General features: G+C 38.3%; 1 protein-coding gene across 3 annotated transcripts in view; it reads left to right on the top strand.

Annotated features, from left to right (window-relative positions):
- Positions 1-24803, top strand: part of phf20a (PHD finger protein 20, a) — a 43357-nt gene that overhangs the window by 5270 nt on the left and 13284 nt on the right. The gene's annotated exons all lie outside the window — the stretch shown is intronic.

The following is a 24803-nucleotide window of genomic DNA, read 5'->3' as shown; positions in this document are numbered from 1 at the left end:
TTGTATAAGACCTAAAAACACTTTACAAATATTTTGACAATTTTTTCATGTATAGCTAGCGGACTCTACAGCGCCCCCTAATTTGTTCATTTAATAAATTAGCTGTGGATGTGTCAAAATTTGTCTAATCTTCTCAAATTTTGGTAGGATCGTAGATAGTATGACCCTGCACATATTTGCAATTGGCTTGTATTAGCTCCGCCCAACAGGAAGTCGGCCATATTGGAATTTGTAATATTTTTACACATTTTTCACAAACTCATTTAAACTGCTCCTAAAGTCTTTGTCAGATTACCTCTTGTTTCGCTGTAAATGAACAACAGACATATTTGATGATAACTGCCAAAGGATTAGTTGATCGGTAAAACGGTGACCCAATGGCGAGCAATTGAGTCACTAGAGACGCAACACTAAACCAAAGTGAAACCATGACATGGTCAGAAAACAGATTATTGAAAATTCATGAAACTTGGCAAAAACACAAAAGACATCATTACACACATTTTCAGCATTGGTAGGACTGACTCCGCCCAACAGGAAGTCGGCCATTTTGAAATATCTGCATTTTACACACATTTTTTGTGTACATTGTCAAACTACTCCTAGCAAATTTGATGAATTCTCTTGGTATTTGGTAAAAATAAACATTGAACATATCTGATGATAAATTGTGAAGGAATAGTCGATATCTCAAACGAGGACGAAATGGCAGATGGTTGAATTTTTGAGATCCCACATCAAAACAGGAGGTGAAAACCTAGGTAATGCCAGGTGTTTTGAGGAGGTTATAACGGAGAAAAACTCACAAAATTTGACCGGCCTGCTTATCTAAGGCTGTTGTTTGATGTAGAATTAGAATTTCAAATACATGTATTTTAACAGCGCCATAGCGCCACCTGTATTTTAAATGGATATTTCACATGTTTAACAGGATAGAAAACTCTTGAAAATTGGCACACTCAATAAGACCTCAAAATTACTTTTACCGGATTCTCGGTTTGGCCCGGTACGATTTGCGCTGTTGTGCGAGGGCCCTACGTCCCCCTGTGACAGGGGGACAACTCGTTATTATTATTATTATTATTATTATTCTGCCTCTTTGCGTCCATTTTTGAGGCATTTCCGATACTCGAAAACTCACACATTTTGGCACAGGCCTCAAGCTCGGCGAAAATTTTAAAGTTCCATAGAGGCTGGACTAAGGCGTGGTTCAGGAGCTCTATAGCGCCCCCAAACGTAGGCAGTGGCTGGGATGAAGTTTGTCCAATGTACACCAACTTTGGTACGCTCATTGACCTCCTCATAAAGAACAAGGATCAATTTGATTTATTTGACTCCACCCAACAGGAAGTCGGCCATTTTGACAGGAAGTTGCAAAATAAAAAGTTTCCCGCTGGGTTTCGGAGGGGTTAAGATGTTTGAAAACTCCTAAAATTTTACAGAGCTATTTAGCTTAGGCCAAACTTTGACCTTCAGTTGGAATTTCGTAAATTCGTGTTTCATCAGCTCTCTAGCGCCACCTATTTTATATCACATTTATAAAAAGCTCTAAGCCTCTTGATAATTGGCAGATTCAATAAGTCTTTGAAATGATTTAGAAATATTTTGTCGTTTTTCTCATGTGTAGCTAGATGACTCTACAGCGCCCCCTATTTTATTTAGGCCATTAAATTAGCTGTAGCTGTCTCAAAATTTCTCCAATATTCTCGATTTTTGGCAACAACATAGAGAGTATCATCCCGCACATATTACCCATTGGCTGGTATTAGCTCCGCCCAACAGGAAGTCGGCCATTTTGAAATTTGTGGAATTTTTACACATTTTTCACGAACTCATTCAAACTCCTCCTAGAGTCTTTGTCAGATTATCTCTAAATTGGGCGTGGGTAGGCTCCAGACATACGTGGTGATAAATTGCGAAGGAATAGTCGATAGCTGAAACGATGACGTAATGGCAGGCAATTAATTTAATGGAGAAGCAACACTAAACAAAAGTGAAACCATGACACGGTCATAACACAGATGATTGAAAATTCATGAAACTTGGCAAAAACACAAGAGACATCATTACACACGTTTTTAGTATTGGTAAGACTGACTCCGCCCAACAGGAAGTCGGCCATTTTGAAAAAAGTGTGTTTTACACACATTTTTTGCATACTTTGTCGAACTCCTCCTAGGGAATTTGTTGAATACTCTTGATATTTGTCTGTAATAAACTGCTAACATACCTGATTGTAAATTGCGAAGGAATAGTCGATATCTTAAACGAGGACGAAATGGCGGACAGTTGAATTGCTTGAGATGCCCCGTTAAAACAGGAAGTGAATACATTCTGGTGTTAGTAGGTGTTTGAGAAGGTTAAAAAGGTTGAAAACTCTCGAAAATTTACAGGCCTGCTTGATTTAAGCAGTAGTTTGATCTGAAATTAAAATTTCATATATACGTATTTCATTGGCTCTATAGCGCCACCTAGGTTTCAATGCATATTTGACATTACGGGAATGCTCAAAACCCCTTGAAAATTGACAGATTGCATAAGACCTAAAAACACTTTACAAATATTTTGACAATTTTTTCATGTATAGCTAGCGGACTCTACAGCGCCCCCTAATTTGTTCATTTAATAAATTAGCTGTGGATGTGTCAAAATTTGTCTAATCTTCTCAAATTTTGGTAGGAGTGTAGATAGTATGACCCTGCACATATTTGCAATTGGCTTGTATTAGCTCCGCCCAACAGGAAGTCGGCCATATTGGAATTTGTAATATTTTTACACATTTTTCACAAACTCATTTAAACTGCTCCTAAAGTCTTTGTCAGATTACCTCTTATTTCGCTGTAAATGAACAACAGACATATTTGATGATAACTGCCAAAGGATTAGTTGATCGGTAAAACGGTGACCCAATGGCGAGCAATTGATTCACTAGAGACGCAACACTAAACCAAAGTGAAACCATGACACGGTCAGAAAACAGATTTTTGAAAATTCATGAAACTTGGCAAAAACACAAAAGACATCATTACACACATTTTCAGCATTGGTAGGACTGACTCCGCCCAACAGGAAGTCGGCCATTTTGAAATATCTGCATTTTACACACATTTTTTGTGTACATTGTCAAACTACTCCTAGCAAATTTGTTGAATTCTCTTGGTATTTGGTAAAAATAAACATTGAACATATCTGATGATAAATTGTGAAGGAATAGTCGATATCTCAAACGAGGACGAAATGGCAGATGGTTGAATTTGTGAGATGCCACATCAAAACAGGAGGTCAAAACCTAGGTAATGCCAGGTGTTTTGAGGAGGTTATAACGGAGAAAAACTCACAAAATTTGACCGGCGTGCTTATCTAAGGCTGTTGTTTGATGTAGAATTAGAATTTCAAATACATGTATTTTAACAGCGCCATAGCGCCACCTGTATTTTAAATGGATATTTCACGTGTTTAACAGGATAGAAAACTCTTGAAAATTGGCACACTCAATAAGACCTTAAAATTACTTTTACCGGTTTCTCGGTTTGGCCCGGTACGATTTGCGCTGTTGTGCGAGGGCCCTACGTCCCCCTGTGACAGGGGGACAACTCGTTATTAGGGCCCGAGCACCGAAGGCGCAGGCGAAGCCTGCACCGGAGGTGCAAAGCCCTATTGTTTTTGGTCCGTTTATTATTATTATTATTTTTATTTACAAACTTCGCGCCCATTTTTGAGGCCTTTCCAATACTCGAAAACTCTTGCATTTTGGCACAGACGTCAAAGCCGGTGAAAAATTTTAAATTACATTGTTCACAGGTTTGGGCGTGGATCAGGAGCTCTATAGCGCCCCCAAACGTTGCCAGTGGCCGGGATAAAGTTTGTCCAATGTGCACCAACTTTGGTACGCTCATTGACCTCATTATACCGATCAAGAATCACTTGGATTTATTTGACTCCGCCTAACAGGAAGTCGGCCATTTTGGCAGGAAGTCGCAAAATAAAAAGTTTCCCGTGGTGTTCTGGGTGGGTTACGATGTTCGAAAACTCATACAATTTCACAGGCCTATTGGGCATAGGATGTACTTTGATGTAAAATTGGAATTTTTCATATTCATAATTTATCAGCTCTCTAGCGCCACCTATTTTATATGACATTTATAGAAAGCTCTTAGCCTCTTCTAAATTAGCAGACCCAATAATGCCTTTAAATGATTTCGAGAAATGTAATCATTTTTCTAATGTGGTGCTAAATGACTCTACAGCGCCCCCTATTTGGTTTAGGCTAATAAATTAGCGGTAGCTGTCTCAAATTTTCCCCAATGTTCAAGATTTTTGGTAGAAACATAGATATTACGATGCCACACATAATACCCATTGGCATGTATTAGCTCCGCCCAACAGGAAGTCGGCCATTTTGAAAAATGTTAAATTTTTAAACATTTTTCACATACTCATTCGAACTCCTCCTAGAGTCTTTGTCAGATTACAACTAAATGGTCTGTGGATAGTCTCCAGACATACATGGTGCTAAATTGCGAAGGAATAGTCGATAGCTGAAACGATGACGTAATGGCGGGCAATTGATTTAATGGAGACACAACACTAAACCAAATAGAAACATTAGCATGGTCAGAATACAGCTGCTTGGAAATTCATGAAACTTGGCAAAAACATAAAAGACATCATTACACACATTTTCAGTGTTGATATGATTGACTCCGCCCAACAGGAAGTCGGCCATTTTGAAAAACTTGCATTTTACACACATTTTTTGCATACTTTGTCGAACTCCTCCTAGGGAATTTGTTGATTACTCTTGATATTTGTCAGCAATAAACTACTACCATCCCTGATGATAAATTGCGAAGGAATAGTCGATATCTTAAACGAGGACGAAATGGCGGACAGTTGAATTGCTGGAGATACCCCATTAAAATAGGAAGTAAATACATTCTGGTGTTGGTAGGTGTTTGAGGAGGTTAAACAGGTTGAAAACTCTCGAAACTTTACAGGCCTGCTTGATTTAAGCGGTCCTTTGATTAAAAATTGAAATTTCATATATACATATTTCATTGGCTCTATAGCGCCACCTAGGTTTCAATGCATATTTGACATTACGGAAATGCTCAAAAACTCTTGAAAATTGTCAGATTCCATAAGATCTAAAAACACTTTACAAATATTGTGATAATTTTTTCATGTGTAGCTAGCGGACTCTATAGCGCCCCCTAATTCATTCGTTTAATAAATTAGCTGTGGATGTGTCACAATTTGTCTAATCTTCTCAAATTTTGGTAGGAGCGTAGATACTATGACTCTGCACATATTTGCAATTGGTTTGTATTAGCTCCGCCCAACAGGAAGTCGGCCATATTGGATTTTGTAATTTTTTTACACTTTTTTTCACAAACTCATTTAAACTGCTCCTAAAGTCTTTGTCAGATTACCTCTAAATTAGCTGAGAATGAACAACAGACACAGTTGATGAAAATTGCCAAAGGAATAGTTGATCGCTAAAACGGTGACGTAATGGCGAGCAATTGATTGAATAGAGACGCAACACTAAACCAAAGTGAAACCATGACACAGTCAGAACACAGATGATTAAAAATTCATGAAACTTGGCAAAAACACAAGAGACATCATTAGACACGTTTTCAGTATTGGTAGGACTGACTCCGCCCAACAGGAAGTCGGCCATTTTGAAATATCTGTATTTTGCATAAATTTTTTGCGTATGTTGTCAAACTTCTCCTAGAAATTTTGTTGAATTCTCTTGGTATTTGGTAAAAATAAACATTGAACATATCTGATGATAAATTGTGAAGAAATAGTCGATATCTTAAACGAGGAGGGAATGGCGGACGGTTGAATGTTTGAGATGCCACATCAAAACTGGAGGTTGACACATAGGTAATGCTAGGAGTTTTGAGGACGTTATAAGAGAGAAAAGCTCACAAACTTTGACCGGCCTGCTTATCTGAGGCTGTTGTTTGATCTAGAATTAGAATTTCAAATATATGTGTTTTAACAGCTCTATAGTGCCACCTGTATTTTAAATGGATATTTCACATTTTTGGCAGGATAGAAAACTCTTGAAAATTACCACACTAATAATAACGAGACCTCAAAATTACTTTCACCGGTTTCTCGGTTTGGCCCGGTACGATTTGCGCTGTTGTGCGAGGGCCCTACGTCCCCCTGTGACAGGGGGACAACTCGTTATTATTAGGGCCCGAGCACCGAAGGCGCAGGCGAAGCCTGCACCGGAGGTGCAAAGCCCTATTGTTTTTGGAAGGATTATTATTATTATTATTATTATTCCGGACACTTTCGCCCATTTTTGAAGCATTTCCGATACTCGAAAACTCACGCATTTTGGCACAGGCCTCAAACACGGCGAAAAAAAGTTCCATAGAGGCTGGACTTTGGCGTGGTTCAGGAGCTCTATAGCGCCCCCAAACGTCGGCAGTGGCTGGGATGAAGTTTGTCGAATGTACAACAACTTTGGTAGGCTCATTGACCTCCTCATAAAGAACAAGGAACACTTGGTTTTATTGGACTCCGCCCAACAGGAAGTCGGCCATTTTGACAGGAAGTTGCAAAATAAAAAGTTTCCCGCTGGGTTTCGGAGGGGTTAAGATGTTTGAAAACTCCTAAAATTTTACAGAGCTATTTGGCTTAGGCCAAACTTTGACCTTAAGTTGGAATTTCGTAAATTCGTGTTTCATCAGCTCTCTAGCGCCACCTATTTTATATCACATTTATAAATAGCTCTCAGACTCTTGATGATTGGCACATTCAATAAGTCTTTGAAATGATTTAGAAATATTTTGTCATTTTTCTCATGTGTAACTAGATGACTCTACAGCGCCCCCTATTTTATTTAGGCCATTAAATTAGCTGTAACTTTCTCAAAATTTCTCCAATATTCTCGATTTTTGGCAACAACATAGAAAGTATCATCCCGCACATATTACCCATTGGCTGGTATTAGCTCCGCCCAACAGGAAGTCGGCCATTTTGAAATTTGTGGAATTTCTACACATTTTTCACGAACTCATTCAAACTCCTCCTAGAGTCTTTGTCAGATTATCTCTAAATTGGGCGTGGGTAGGCTCCAGACATACATGGTGATAAATTGCGAAGGAATAGTCGATAGCTGAAACGATGACGTAATGGCAGGCAATTTATTTAATGGAGACACAACACTAAACCAAACAGAAACATTAGCATGGTCAGAACACAGCTGCTTGGAAATTCATGAAACTTGGCAAAAACATAAAAGACATCATTTCACACGTTTTCAGTGTTGATATGATTGACTCCGCCCAACAGGAAGTCGGCCATTTTGAAATATGTGCATTTTACACACATTTTTTGCATACTTTTCCGAACTCCACCTAGGGCATTTGTTGAATACTCTTGATACTTGTCAGCAAAAAACTACTACCATCCGTGATGATAAATTGCGAAGGAATAGTCGATATCTTAAATGAGGACGAAATGGCGGACAGTTGAATTGCTTGAGATGCCCCGTTAAAACAGGAAGTGAATACATTCTGGTGTTAGTAGGTGTTTGAGGAGGTTAAAAAGGTTGAAAACTCTCGAAAATTTACAGGCCTGCTTGATTTAAGCAGGACTTTGATCTGAAATTAAAATTTCATATATACGTATTTCATTGGCTCTATAGCGCCACCTAGGTTTCAATGCATATTTGACATTACGGGAATGCTCAAAACCTCTTGAAAATTGACAGATTGCATAAGACCTAAAAACACTTTACAAATATTTTCACAATTTTTTCATGTATAGCTAGCGGACTCTATAGCGCCCCCTAATTCGTTCGTTTAATAAATTAGCTCTGGATGTGTCAAAATTGGTCTAATGTTCTCCAATTTTGGTAGGATCGTAGATAGTATGACCCTGCACATATTTGCAATTGGCTTGTATTAGCTCCGCCCAACAGGAAGTCGGCCATATTGGAATTTGTAATATTTTTACAAATTTTTCACAAACTAATTTAAACTGCTCCTAAAGTCTTTGTCAGATTACCTCTTATTTCGCTGTAAATGAACAACAGACATATTTGATGATAATTGCCAAAGGATTAGTTGATCGGTAAAACGGTGACCCAATGGCGAGCAATTGAGTCACTAGAGACGCAACACTAAACCAAAGTGAAACCATGACATGGTCAGAAAACAGATTATTGAAAATTCATGAAACTTGGCAAAAACACAAAAGACATCATAAGACACATTTTCAGCATTGGTAGGACTGACTCAGCCCAACAGGACGTCGGCCATTTTGAAATATCTGCATTTTACACACATTTTTTGTGTATAATGTCAAACTACTCCTAGCAAATTTGTTGAATTCTCTTGGTATTTGGTAAAAATAAACATTGAACATATCTGATGATAAATTTTGAAGGAATAGTCGATATCTCAAACGAGGACGAAATGGCAGATGGTTGAATTTGTGAGATGCCACATCAAAACAGGAGGTCAAAACCTAGGTAATGCCAGGTGTTTTGAGGAGGTTATAACAGAGAAAAACTCACAAAATTTGACCGTCCTGCTTATCTGAGGCTGTTGTTTGATGTAGAATTAGAATTTCAAATACATGTATTTTAACAGCGCTATAGCGCAACCTGTATTTTAAATGGATATTTCACATGTTTAACAGGATAGAAAACTCTTGAAAATTGGCACACTCAATAAGACCTTAAAATTACTTTTACCGGTTTCTCAGTTTGGCCCGGTACGATTTGCGCTGTTATGCGAGGGCCCTACGTCCCCCTGTGACAGGGGGACAACTCGTTATTAGGGCCCGAGCACCGAAGGCGCAGGCGAAGCCTGCACCGGAGGTGCAAAGCCCTATTGTTTTTGGTCCGTTTATTATTATTAGGGCCCGAGCACCGAAGGCGCAGGCGAAGCCTGCACCGGAGGTGCAAAGCCCTATTGTTTTTGGTCCGTTTATTATTAGGGCCCGAGCACCGAAGGCGCAGGCGAAGCCTGCACCGGAGGTGCAAAGCCCTATTGTTTTTGGTCCGTTTATTATTATTATTATTATTCTGCCTCTTTGCGTCCATTTTTGAGGCATTTCCGATACTCGAAAACTCATGCATTTTGGCACAGGCCTCAAGCTCGGCGAAAATTTTAAAGTTCCATAGAGGCTGGACTTTGGCGTTGTTCAGGAGCTCTATAGCGCCACCAAACATCGGCAGTGGCCGGGATGAAGTTTGTCCAACGTGCACCAACTTTGGTACGCTCATTGACCTCCTCATAAACAACAAGAATCACTAGGTTTTATTTGACTCCGCCCAACAGGAAGTCGGCCATTTTGACAGGAAGTTGCAAAATAAAAAGTTTCCTGCTGAGTTTCGGAGTGGTTAGGATGTTTGAAAACTCCTAAAATTTTACAGAGCTATTTGGCCTTGGCCATACTTTGACCGTAAGTTGGAATTTCGTAAATTCGTCTTTCATCAGCTCTCTAGCGCCACCTATTTTATATCATATTTATGAAAAGCTCTCAGCCTCTTGATGATTGGCTGATTCAATAAGTCTTTGAAATGATTTAGGAAATTTTTGTCGTTTTTCTCATGTGTAGCTAGAGGACTCTACAGCGCCCCCTATTTTGTTTAGGCCATTAAATTAGCTGTAGCTGTCTCAAAATTTCTCCAATATTCTCGATTTTTGGCAACAACATAGAAACTATCATCCCGCACATATTACCCTTTGGCTTGTACTAGCTCTGCCCAACAGGAAGTCGGCCATTTTGAAATTTGTGGAATTTTTACACATTTTTCACGAACTCATTCAAACTCCTCCTAGAGTCTTTGTCATATTACCTCTAAATTTGGTGTGGATAGGCTCCAGACATACATGGTGATAAATTGCGAAGGAATAGTCGATAGCTGAAACGATGACGTAATGGCGGACAATTAATTTAATGGAGACGCAACACTAGACCAAAGTGAAACCATGACACAGTCATAAAACAGATTATTGAAAAATCATGAAACTTGGTAAAAACACAAGAGACATCAAAAGACACGTTTTTAGTATTGGAATGATTGACTCCGCCCAACAGGAAGTCGGCCATTTTGAAATATGTGCATTTTACACACATTTTTTGCATACTTTGTCGAACTCCTCCTAGGGAATTTGTTGAATACTCTTGATATTTGTCAGCAAAAAACTACTACCATCCGTGATGATAAATTGCGAAGGAATAGTCGATATCTTAAACAAGGACGAAATGGTGGACAGTTGAACTGCTTGAGATGCCCCATTAAAACAGGAAGTGAATACATTCTGGTGTTAGTAGGTGTTTGAGGAGGTTAAAAAGGTTGAAAACTCTCGAAAATTTACAGGCCTGCTTGAATTAAGCAGTACTTTCATCTGAAATTAAAATTTCTTGTATACGTATTTCATTGGCTCTATAGCGCCACCTAGGTTTCAATGCATATTTGACATTACGGGAATGCTCAAAACCTCTTGAAAATTGATAGATTGCATAAGACCTAAAAACACTTTACAAATACTTTGACAATTTTTTCATGTATAGCTAGCAGACTCTACAGCGCCCCCTAATTCGTTTGTTTAATAAATTAGCTGTGGATGTGTCAAAATTTGTCTAATCTTCTCAAATTTTGGTAGGATCGTAGATAGTATGACCCTGCACATATTTGCAATTGGCTTGTATTAGCTCCGCCCAACAGGAAGTCGGCCATATTGGAATTTGTAATATTTTTACAAATTTTTCACAAACTAATTTAAACTTCTCCTAAAGTCTTTGTCAGATTACCTCTTATTTCGCTGTAAATGAACAACAGACATATTTGATGAAAACTGCCAAAGGATTAGTTGATCGGTAAAACGGTGACCCAATGGCGAGCAATTGAGTCACTAGAGACGCAACACTAAACCAAAGTGAAACCATGACACGGTCAGAAAACAGATTATTGAAAATTCATGAAACTTGGCCAAAACACAAAAGACATCATTACACACATTTTCAGCATTGGTAGGACTGACTCCGCCCAACAGGAAGTCGGCCATTTTGAAATATCTGCATTTTACACACATTTTTTGTGTACATTGTCAAACTACTCCTAGCAAATTTGATGAATTCTCTTGGTATTTGGTAAAAATAAACATTGAACATATCTGATGATAAATTGTGAAGGAATAGTCGATATCTCAAACGAGGACGAAATGGCAGATGGTTGAATTTTTGAGATCCCACATCAAAACAGGAGGTGAAAACCTAGGTAATGCCAGGTGTTTTGAGGAGGTTATAACGGAGAAAAACTCACAAAATTTGACCAGCCTGCTTATCCAAGGCTGTTGTTTGATGTAGAATTAGAATTTCAAATACATGTATTTTAACAGCGCCAGAGCGCCACCTGTATTTTAAATGGATATTTCACATGTTTAACAGGATAGAAAACTCTTGAAAACTGGCACACTCAATCAGACCTCAAAATTACTTTTACCGGTTTCTCGGTTTGGCCCGGTACGATTTGCGGTGTTGTGCGAGGGCCCTACGTCCCCCTGTGACAGGGGGACAACTCGTTATTATTATTCTGCCTCTTTGCGTCCATTTTTGAGGCATTTCCGATACTCGAAAACTCACGCATTTTGGCACAGGCCTCAAGCTCGGCGAAAATTTTAAAGTTCCATAGAGGCTGGACTTTGGCGTTGTTCAGGAGCTCTATAGCGCCCCCAAACGTCGGCAGTGGCCGGGATGAAGTTTGTCCAACATGCACCAACTTTGGTACGCTCATTGACCTCCTCATAAACAACAAGAATCACTAGATTTTATTTGACTCCGCCCAACAGGAAGTCGGCCATTTTGACAGGAAGTTGCAAAATAAAAAGTTTCCCGCTGGGTTTCGGAGTGGTTAGGATGTTTGAAAACTCCTACAATTTTACAGAGCTATTTGGCCTTGGCCATACTTTGACCGTAAGTTGGAATTTCGTAAATTCGTCTTTCATCAGCTCTCTAGCGCCACCTATTTTATATCATATTTATGAAAAGCTCTCAGCCTCTTGATGATTGGCAGATTCAATAAGTCTTTGAAATTATTTAGGAATATTTTGTCGTTTTTCTCATGTGTAGCTAGAGGACTCTACAGCGCCCCCTATTTTGTTTAGGCCATTAAATTAGCTGTAGCTGTCTCAAAATTTCTCCAATATTCTCGATTTTTGGCAACAACATAGAAACTATCATCCCGCACATATTACCCTTTGGCTTGTACTAGCTCCACCCAACAGGAAGTCGGCCATTTTGAAATTTGTGGAATTTTTACACATTTTTCACGAACTCATTCAAACTCCTCCTAGAGTCTTTGTCATATTACCTCTAAATTTGGTATGGATAGGCTCCAGACATACATGGTGATAAATTGCGAAGGAATAGTCGATAGCTGAAACGATGACGTAATGGCGGACAATTAATTTAATGGAGACGCAACACTAGACCAAAGTGAAACCATGACACAGTCATAAAACAGATTATTGAAAAACCATGAAACTTGGTAAAAACACAAGAGACATCATAAGACACGTTTTTAGTATTGGAATGATTGACTCCGCCCAACAGGAAGTCGGCCATTTTGAAATATGTGCATTTTACACACATTTTTTGCATACTTTGTCGAACTCCTCCTAGGGAATTTGTTGAATACTCTTGATATTTGTCAGTAATAAACTACTAGCACACCTGATGATAAATTGCGAAGGAATAGTCGATATCTTAAACGAGGACGAAATGGCGGACAGTTGAATTGCTTGAGATGCCCCGTTAAAACAGGAAGTGAATACATTCTGGTGTTAGTAGGTGTTTGAGGAGGTTAAAAAGGTTAAAAACTCTCAAAAATTTACAGGCCTGCTTGATTTAAGCAGTACTTTCATCTGAAATTAAAATTTCATATATACGTATTTCATTGGCTCTATAGCGCCACCTAGGTTTCAATGCATATTTGACATTACGGGAATGCTCAAAACCTCTTGAAAATTGACAGATTGCATAAGACCTAAAAACACTTTACAAATATTTTAACAATTTTTTCATGTATAGCTAGCGGACTCTACAGCGCCCCCTAATTGGTTCGTTTAATAAATTAGCTGTGGATGTGTCAAAATTTGTCTAATCTTCTCAAATTTTGGTAGGATCGTAGATAGTATGACCCCGCACATATTTGCAATTGGCTTGTATTAGCTCCGCCCAACAGGAAGTCGGCCATATTGGAATTTGTAATATTTTTACAAATTTTTCACAAACTAATTTAAACTGCTCCTAAAGTCTTTGTCAGATTAGCTCTTATTTCGCTGTAAATGAACAACAGACATATTTGATGATAATTGCCAAAGGATTAGTTGATCGGTAAAACGGTGACCCAATGGCGAGCAATTGAGTCACTAGAGACGCAACACTAAACCAAAGTGAAACCATGACATGGTCAGAAAACAGATTATTGAAAATTCATGAAACTTGGCAAAAACACAAAAGACATCATTACACACATTTTCAGCATTGGTAGGACTGACTCCGCCCAACAGGAAGTCGGCCATTTTGAAATATCTGCATTTTACACACATTTTTTGTGTACATTGTCAAACTACTCCTAGGAAATTTGATGAATTCTCTTGGTATTTGGTAAAAATAAACATTGAACATATCTGATGATAAATTGTGAAGGAATAGTCGATATCTCAAACGAGCACGAAATGGCAGATGGTTGAATTTTTGAGATCCCACATCAAAACAGGAGGTGAAAACCTAGGTAATGCCAGGTGTTTTGAGGAGGTTATAACGGAGAAAAACTCACAAAATTTCACCAGCCTGCTTATCTAAGGCTGTTGTTTGATGTAGAATTAGAATTTCAAATACATGTATTTTAACAGCGCCATAGCGCCACCTGTATTTTAAATGGATATTTCACATGTTTAACAGGATAGAAAACTCTTGAAAATTGGCACACTCAATAAGACCTCAAAATTACTTTTACCGGTTTCTCGGTTTGGCCCGGTACGATTTGCGCTGTTGTGCGAGGGCCCTACGTCCCCCTGTGACAGGGGGACAACTCGTTATTATTATTATTATTATTATTCTGCCTCTTTGCGTCCATTTTTGAGGCATTTCCGATACTCGAAAACTCACGCATTTTGGCACAGACCTCAAGCTCGGCGAAAATTTTAAAGTTCCATAGAGGCTGGACTTTGGCGTTGTTCAGGAGCTCTATAGCGCCCCCAAACGTCGGCAGTGGCCGGGATGAAGTTTGTCCAACGTGCACCAACTTTGGTACGCTCATTGACCTCCTCATAAACAACAAGAATCACTAGGTTTTATTTGACTCCGCCCAACAGGAAGTCGGCCATTTTGACAGGAAGTTGCAAAATAAAAAGTTTCCCGCTGGGTTTCGGAGGGGTTAGGATGTTTGAAAACTCCTAAAATTTTACAGAGCTATTTGGCTTAGGCCATACTTTGACCGTAAGTTGGAATTTCGTAAATTCGTCTTTCATCAGCTCTCTAGCGCCACCTATTTTATATCATATTTATGAAAAGCTCTCAGCCTCTTGATAATTGGCAGATTCAATAAGTCTTTGAAATGATTTAGGAATATTTTGTCGTTTTTCTCATGTGTAGCTAGAGGACTCTACAGCGCCCCCTATTTTGTTTAGGCCATTAAATTAGCTGTAGCTGTCTCAAAATTTCTCCAATATTCTCGATTTTTGGCAACAACATAGAAACTATCATCCCGCACATATTACCCATTGGCTTGTACTAGCTCTGCCCAACAGGAAGTCGGCCATTTTGAAATTTGTGGAATTTTTACACATTTTTCACGAACTCATTCAAACTCCTCCTAGAGTCTTTGTCATATTACCTCTAAATTTGGTGTGGATAGGCTCCAGACATACATGGTGATAAATTGCGAAGGAATAGTCGATAGCTGAAACAATGACGTAATGGCGGACAATTAATTTAATGGAGACGCAACACTAGACCAAAGTGAAACCATGACACGGTCATAAAACAGATGATTGAAAAATCATGAAACTTGGTAAAAACACAAGAGACATCATAAGACACGTTTTTAGTATTGGAATGATTGACTCCGCCCAACAGGAAGTCGGCCATTTTGAAATATGTGCATTTTACACACATTTTTTGAATACTTTGTCGAACTCCTCCTAGGGAATTTGTTGAATACTCTTGATATTTGTCAGCAATAAACTACTACCATCCGTGATGATAAATTGCGAAGGAATAGTCGATATCTTAAACGAGGACGAAATGGCGGACAGTTGAACTGCTTGAGATGCCCCATTAAAACAGGAAGTGAATACATTCTGGTGTTAGTAGGTGTTTGAGGAGGTTAAAAAGGTTGAAAACTCTCGAAAATTTACAGGCCTGCTTGAATTAAGCAGTACTTTCATCTGAAATTAAAATTTCTTGTATACGTATTTCATTGGCTCTATAGCGCCACCTAGGTTTCAATGCATATTTGACATTACGGGAATGCTCAAAACCTCTTGAAAATTGACAGATTGCATAAGACCTAAAAACACTTTACAAATATTTTGACAATTTTTTCATGTATAGCTAGCAGACTCTACAGCGCCCCCTAATTCGTTTGTTTAATAAATTAGCTGTGGATGTGTCAAAATTTGTCTAATCTTCTCAAATTTTGGTATGATCGTAGATAGTATGACCCTGCACATATTTGCAATTGGCTTGTATTAGCTCCGCCCAACAGGAAGTCGGCCATATTGGAATTTGTAATATTTTTACAAATTTTTCACAAACTAATTTAAACTGCTCCTAAAGTCTTTGTCAGATTACCTCTTATTTCGCTGTAAATGAACAACAGACATATTTGATGATAATTGCCAAAGGATTAGTTGATCGGTAAAACGGTGACCCAATGGCGAGCAATTGAGTCACTAGAGACGCAACACTAAACCAAAGTGAAACCATGACATGGTCAGAAAACAGAATATTGAAAATTCATGAAACTTGGCAAAAACACAAAAGACATCATTACACACATTTTCAGCATTGGTAGGACTGACTCCGCCCAACAGGAAGTCGGCCATTTTGAAATATCTGCATTTTACACACATTTTTTGTGTACATTGTCAAACTACTCCTAGCAAATTTGATGAATTCTCTTAGTATTTGGTAAAAAAAAAACATTGAACATATCTGATGATAAATTGTGAAGGAATAGTCGATATCTCAAACGAGGACGAAATGGCAGATGGTTGAATTTTTGAGATCCCACATCAAAACAGGAGGTGAAAACCTAGGTAATGCCAGGTGTTTTGAGGAGGTTATAACGGAGAAAAACTCACAAAATTTGACCAGCCTGCTTATCTAAGGCTGTTGTTTGATGTAGAATTAGAATTTCAAATACATGTATTTTAACAGCGCCATAGCGCCACCTGTATTTTAAATGGATATTTCACATGTTTAACAGGATAGAAAACTCTTGAAAATTGGCACACTCAATAAGACCTCAAAATTACTTTTACCGGTTTCTCGGTTTGGCCCGGTACGATTTGCGCTGTTGTGCGAGGGCCCTAACTCGTTAGGGCCCGAGCACCGAAGGCGCAGGCGAAGCCTGCACCGGAGGTGCAAAGCCCTATTGTTTTTGGAATGTTTATTATTATTATTATTATTTTTATTTTTAAACTTCGCGCCCATTTTTGAGGCCTTTCTGATACTCGAAAACTCTTGCATTTTGGCACAGACGTCAAAGCTGGTGAAAAATTTAAAATTACATTGTTCACAGGTTTGGGCGTGGATCAGGAGCTCTATAGCGCCCCCAAACGTTGCCAGTGGCCGGGATAAAGTTTGTCCAATGTGCACCAACTTTGGTACGCTCATTGACCTCATTATACCGATCAAGAATCACTTGGATTTATTTGACTCCGCCTAACAGGAAGTCGGCCATTTTGGCAGGAAGTGGCAAAATAAAAAGTTTCCTGTGGTGTTTTGGGTAGGTTACGATGTTCGAAAACTCATAAAATTTCACAGGCATATTGGGCATAGCCTGTACTTTGATGTAAAATTGGAATTTTTCATATTCATAATTTATCAGCTCTCTAGCGCCACCTATTTTATATGACATTTATAGAAAGCTCTTAGCCTCTTCTAAATTAGCAGACCCAATAATGCCTTTAAATGATTTCGAGAAATGTAATCGTTTTTCTAATGTGGAGCTAAATGACTCTACAGCGCCCCCTATTTGGTTTAGGCTAATAAATTAGCGGTAGCTGTCTCAAATTTTCCCCAATGTTCAAGATTTTTGGTAGAAAAATAGATATTACGATGCCACACATAATACCCATTGGCATGTATTAGCTCCGCCCAACAGGAAGTCGGCCATTTTGAAAATTGTTAAATTTTTACACATTTTTCACGAACTCATTCGAACTCCTCCTAGAGTCTTTGTCAGATTACAACTAAATTGTCTGTGGATAGTCTCCAGACATACGTGGTGCTAAATTGCGAAGGAATAGTCGATAGCTGAAACGATGATGTAATGGCGGGCAATTGATTTAATGGAGACACAACACTAAACCAAATAGAAACATTAGCATGGTCAGAATACAGCTGCTTGGAAATTCATGAAACTTGGCAAAAATATAAAAGACATCATTACACACGTTTTCAGTGTTGATATGATTGACTCCGCCCAACAGGAAGTCGGCCATTTTGAAAAACGTGCATTTTACACACATTTTTTGCATACTTTGTCGAACTCCTCCTAGGGAATTTGTTGAATACTCTTGATATTTGTCAACAATAAACTACTACCATCCTTAATGATAAATTGCGAAGGAATAGTCGATATCTTAAACGAGGACGAAATGGCGGACAGTTGAATTGCTTGAGATACCCCATTAAAATAGGAAGTAAATACATTCTGGTGTTAGTAGGTGTTTGAGGAGGTTAAACAGGTTGAACACTCACAAAACTTTTCAGGCCTGCTTGATTTAAGCAGTACTTTGATTAAAAATTGAAATTTCATATATACATATTTCATTGGCTCTATAGCGCCACCTAGGTTTCAATGCATATTTGACATTACGGAAATGCTCAAAAACTCTTGAAAATTGTCAGATTCCATAAGATCTAAAAAACACTTTACAAATATTGTGATAATTTTTTCATGTGTAGCTAGCGGACTCTACAGCGCCCCCTAATTCGTACGGTTAATAAATTAGCTTTGGATGTGTCAAAATTTGTCTAATCTTCTCAAATTTTGGTAGGAGCGTAGATACTATGACTCTGCACATATTTGCAATTGGTTTGTATTAGCTCCGCCCAACAGGAAGTCGGCCATTTTGAAATTTGTGTAATTTTTACAAATTTTTAACAAACTCATTTAAACTGCTTCTAAAGTCTTTGTCAGATTACCTCTAAATTAGCTGAGAATGAACATCAGACACAGTTGATGAAAATTGCCAAAGGAATAATTGATCGCTAAAACGGTGACGTAATGGCGGGCAATTGATTGACTAGAGACGCAACACTAAACCAAAGTGAAACCATGACACAGTCAGAACACAGATGATTAAAAATTCATGAAACTTGGCAAAAACACAAGAGACATCATTAGACACGTTTTCAGTATTGGTAGGACTGACTCCGCCCAACAGGAAGTCGGCCATTTTGAAATATCTGAATTTTACATACATTTGTTGTGTATATTGTCAAACTACTCCTAGAAATTTTCTTGAATTCTCTTGGTATTTGGTAAAAATAAACATTAAACATATCTGATGATAAATTGTGAAGGAATAGTCGATATCTCAAACGAGGACGAAATGGCAGATGGTTGAATTTGTGAGATGCCACATCAAAACAGGAGGTCAAAACCTAGGTAATGCCAGGTGTTTTGAGGAGGTTATAATGGAGAAAAACTCACAAAATTTGACCGGCCTGCTTATCTGAGGCTGTTGTTTGATGTAGAATTAGAATTTCAAATACATGTATTTTAACAGCGCTATAGCGCTACCTGTATTTTAAATGGATATTTCACATGTTTAACAGGATAGAAAACTCTTGAAAATTGGCACACTCAATAAGACCTTAAAATTACTTTTACCGGTTTCTCGGTTTGGCCCGGTACGATTTGCGCTGTTGTGCGAGGGCCCTACGTCCCCCTGTGACAGGGGGACAACTCGTTATTATTATTATTATTATTTTTATTTTTAAACTTCGCGCCCATTTTTGAGGCCTTTCTGATACTCGAAAACTCTTGAATTTTGGCACAGACATCAAAGCCGGTGAAAAATTTGAAATTTCACAGTTCCTGGGCTTGGGCGTTGATCAGGAGCTCTATAGCGCCCCCAAACGTTGCTAGTGGCCGGGATAAAGTTTGTCCAATGTGCACCAACTTTGGTACGCTCATTGACCTCATTATACCGATCAAGAATCACTTGGATTTGTTTGACTCCGCCTAACAGGAAGTCGGCCATTTTGGCAGGAAGTCGCAAAATAAAAAGTTTCCCGTGGTGTTTTGGGTGGGTTACGATGTTCGAAAACTCATAAAATTTCACAGGCATATTGGGCATAGGCTGTACTTTGATGTAAAATTGGAATTTTTCATATTCATAATTTATCAGCTCTCTAGCGCCACCTATTTTATATGACATTTATAGAAAGCTCTTAGCCTCTTCTAAATGAGCAGACCCAATAATGCCTTAAAATGATTTCGAGAAATGTAATCGTTTTTCTAATGTGGAGCTAAATGACTCTACAGCGCCCCCTATTTGGTTTAGGCTAATAAATTAGCGGTAGCTGTCTCAAATTTTCCCCAATGTTCAAGATTTTTGGTAGAAAAATAGATATTACGATGCCACACATAATACCCATTGGCATGTATTAGCTCCGCCCAACAGGAAGTCGGCCATTTTGAAAAATGTTAAATTTTTACACATTTTTCACGAACTCATTCGAACTCCTCCTAGAGTCTTTGTCAGATTACAACTAAATTGTCTGTGGATAGTCTCCAGACATACGTGGTGCTAAATTGCGAAGGAATAGTCGATAGCTGAAACGATGACGTAATGGCGGGCAGTTGATTTAATGGAGACACAACACTAAACCAAATAGAAACATTAGCATGGTCAGAACACAGCTGCTTGGAAATTCATGAAACTTGGCAAAAACATAAAAGACATCATTACACACGTTTTCAGTGTTGATATGATTGACTCCGCCCAACAGGAAGTCGGCCATTTTGAAAAACGTGCATTTTACACACATTTTTTGCATACTTTGTTGAACTCCTCCTAGGGAATTTGTTGAATACTCTTGATATTTGTCAACAATAAACTACTACCATCCTTGATGATAAATTGCGAAGGAATAGTCGATATCTTAAACGAGGACGAAATGGCGGACAGTTGAATTGCTTGAGATACCCCATTAAAATAGGAAGTAAATACATTCTGGTGTTAGTAGGTGTTTGAGGAGGTTAAACAGGTTGAACACTCACGAAACTTTACAGGCCTGCTTGATTTAAGCGGTCCTTTGATTAAAAATTTAAATTTCATATATACATATTTCATTGGCTCTATAGCGCCACCTAGGTTTCAATGCATATTTGACATTACGGAAATGCTCAAAAACTCTTGAAAACTGTCAGATTCCATAAGATCTAAAAACACTTTACAAATATTGTGATAATTTTTTCATGTATAGCTAGCGGACTCTATAGCGCCCCCTAATTCATTCGTTTAATAAATTAGCTGTGGATGTGTCACAATTTGTCTAATCTTCTCAAATTTTGGTAGGAGCGTAGATACTATGACTCTGCACATATTTGCAATTGGTTTGTATTAGCTCCGCCCAACAGGAAGTCGGCCATATTGGATTTTGTAATTTTTTTACACTTTTTTTCACAAACTCATTTAAACTGCTCCTAAAGTCTTTGTCAGATTACCTCTAATTTAGCTGAGAATGAACATCAGACACAGTTGATGAAAATTGCCAAAGGAATAGTTGATCGCTAAAACGGTGACGTAATGGCGAGCAATTGATTGACTAGAGACGCAACACTAAACCAAAGTGAAACCATGACACAGTCAGAACACAGTTGATTAAAAATTCATGAAACTTGGCAAAAACACAAGAGACATCATTAGACACGTTTTCAGTATTGGTAGGACTGACTCCGCCCAACAGGAAGTCGGCCATTTTGAAATATCTGAATTTTACATACATTTTTTGCGTATGTTGTCAAACTACTCCTAGAAATTTTGTTGAATTCTCTTGGTATTTGGTAAAAATAAACATTGAACATATCTGATGATAAATTGTGAAGAAATAGTCGATATCTTAAACGAGGAGGGAATGGCGGACGGTTGAATGTTTGAGATGCCACATCAAAACTGGAGGTTGACACATAGGTAATGCTAGGAGTTTTGAGGACGTTATAAGAGAGAAAAGCTCACAAACTTTGACCGGCCTGCTTATCTGAGGCTGTTGTTTGATCTAGAATTAGAATTTCAAATATATGTGTTTTAACAGCTCTATAGCGCCACCTGTATTTTAAATGGGTATTTCACATTTTTGGCAGGATAGAAAACTCTTGAAAATTACCACACTTAATAAGACCTCAAAATTACTTTCACCGGTTTCTTGGTTTGGCCCGGTACGATTTGCGCTCTTGTGCGAGGGCCCTACGTCCCCCTGTGACAGGGGGACAACTCGTTATTATTATTATTATTCTGCCTCTTTGCGTCCATTTTTGAGGCATTTCCGATACTCGAAAACTCACGCATTTTGGCACAGACCTCAAGCTCGGCGAAAATTTTAAAGTTCCATAGAGGCTGGACTTTGGCGTTGTTCAGGAGCTCTATAGCGCCCCCAAACGTCGGCAGTGGCCGGGATAAAGTTTGTCCAACGTGCACCAACTTTGGTACGCTCATTGACCTCCTCATAAACAACAAGAATCACTAGGTTTTATTTGACTCCGCCCAACAGGAAGTCGGCCATTTTGACAGGAAGTTGCAAAATAAAAAGTTTCCCGCTGGGTTTCGGAGGGGTTAGGATGTTTGAAAACTCCTAAAATTTTACAGAGCTATTCAGGTTAGGCCATACTTTGACCGTAAGTTGGAATTTCGTAAATTCGTCTTTCATCAGCTCTCTAGCGCCACCTATTTTATATCATATTTATGAAAAGCTCTCAGCCTCTTGATAATTGGCAAATTCAATAAGTATTTGAAATGATTTAGGAATATTTTGTCGTTTTTCTCATGTGTAGCTAGAGGACTCTACAGCGCCCCCTATTTTGTTTAGGCCATTAAATTAGCTGTAGCTGTCTCAAAATTTCTCCAATATTCTCGATTTTTGGCAACAACATAGAAACTATCATCCCGCACATATTACCCATCGGCTTGTACTAGCTCTGCCCAACAGGAAGTCGGCCATTTTGAAATTTGTGGAATTTTTACACATTTTTCACGAACTCATTCAAACTCCTCCTAGAGTCTTTGTCATATTACCTCTAAATTTGGTGTGGATAGGCTCCAGACATACATGGTGATAAATTGCGAAGGAATAGTCGATAGCTGAAACGATGACGTAATGGCGGACAATTAATTTAATGGAGACGCAACACTAGACCAAAGTGAAACCATGACACGGTCATAAAACAGATTATTGAAAAATCATGAAACTTGGTAAAAACACAAGAGACATCATAAGACACGTTTTTAGTATTGGAATGATTGACTCCGCCCAACAGGAAGTCGGCCATTTTGAAATATGTGCATTTTACACACATTTTTTGCATACTTTGTCGAACTCCTCCTAGGGAATTTGTTGAATACTCTTGATATTTGTCAGCAAAAAACTACTACCATCCGTGATGATAAATTGCGAAGGAATAGTCGATATCTTAAACGAGGATGAAATGGCGGACAGTTGAACTGCTTGAGATGCCCCATTAAAACAGGAAGTGAATACATTCTGGTGTTAGTAGGTGTTTGAGGAGGTTAAAAAGGTTGAAAACTCTCGAAAATTTACAGGCCTGCTTGAATTAAGCAGTACTGTCATCTGAAATTAAAATTTCTTGTATACGTATTTCATTGGCTCTATAGCGCCACCTAGGTTTCAATGCATATTTGACATTACGGGAATGCTCAAAACCTCTTGAAAATTGACAGATTGCATAAGACCTAAAAACACTTTACAAATATTTTGACAATTTTTTCATGTATAGCTAGCAGACTCTACAGCGCCCCCTAATTCGTTTGTTTAATAAATTAGCTGTGGATGTGTCAAAATTTGTCTAATCTTCTCAAATTTTGGTAGGATCGTAGATAGTATGACCCTGCACATATTTGCTATTGGCTTGTATTAGCTCCGCCCAACAGGAAGTCGGCCATATTGGAATTTGTAATATTTTTACAAATTTTTCACAAACTAATTTAAACTGCTCCTAAAGTCTTTGTCAGATTACCTCTTATTTCGCTGTAAATGAACAACAGACATATTTGATGATAATTGCCAAAGGATTAGTTGATCGGTAAAACGGTGACCCAATGGCGAGCAATTGAGTCACTAGAGACGCAACACTAAACCAAAGTGAAACCATGACATTGTCAGAAAACAGATTATTGAAAATTCATGAAACTTGGCAAAAACACAAAAGACATCATTACACACATTTTCAGCATTGGTAGGACTGACTCCGCCCAACAGGAAGTCGGCCATTTTGAAATATCTGCATTTTACACACATTTTTTGTGTACATTGTTAAACTACTCCTAGCAAATTTGATGAATTCTCTTGGTATTTGGTAAAAATAAACATTGAACATATCTGATGATAAATTGTGAAGGAATAGTGGATATCTCAAACGAGGACGAAATGGCAGATGGTTGAATTTTTGAGATCCCACATCAAAACAGGAGGTGAAAACTTAGGTAATGCCAGGTGTTTTGAGGAGGTTATAACGGAGAAAAACTCACAAAATTTGACCAGCCTGCTTATCTAAGGCTGTTGTTTGATGTAGAATTAGAATTTCAAATACATGTATTTTAACAGCGCCATAGCGCCACCTGTATTTTAAATGGATATTTCACATGTTTAACAGGATAGAAAACTCTTGAAAATTGGCACACTCAATAAGACCTCAAAATTACTTTTACCGGTTTCTCGGTTTGGCCCGGTACGATTTGCGCTGTTGTGCGAGGGCCCTACGTCCCCCTGTGACAGGGGGACAACTTGTTTTTTTTATTTTTCTTATAGAATCAATGTGTGAGAGAAAAAAGTCTGTTAAGTGTGCGATTTTGTCAAATAAAACTAGTTAAGAAATATAAAAATAGTTTTCAAGCCATTTTTAATTTTTGACGTTTTCTTTAAACTTTTATTTTTAAATCTCGTCTTGTCTCGTTCTCGTGAACCCAATATCATGTCTCGTCTCGCTATATTAATGTCTCATCACACCCTTAGGTGGGACCCATACTGTGACACAGCGTCCATCTTTTTTTACAGTCTCTGACTCAGAGAGAAACTGATTCAGAAACTGAAGTGGTCTCTTATTTTTTCCAGAGCTGTATATGTATACCACTTTAAAATGATCAGTTACTCTAGGTGTATGTTTGAGTAAAAACAATATTTGTTGTTTTATTCTATAAACTGCTGACACAAATTCCAAATAAGACTATTGTAATTTAGAGCATGTATTTGCCGAAAATGAGAAATGTTCAAAATAATGAAAACAGTGCAATGCTTTCAGACAGATTTTCGGATTTAGGGTGACCTAATGACACTCC

This window comes from Astyanax mexicanus, chromosome 24 (assembly GCF_023375975.1).
Source record: "Astyanax mexicanus isolate ESR-SI-001 chromosome 24, AstMex3_surface, whole genome shotgun sequence".
Classification (NCBI taxonomy): domain Eukaryota; kingdom Metazoa; phylum Chordata; class Actinopteri; order Characiformes; family Acestrorhamphidae; genus Astyanax; species Astyanax mexicanus.
This window is presented reverse-complemented; position numbering and strand designations above follow the sequence as displayed.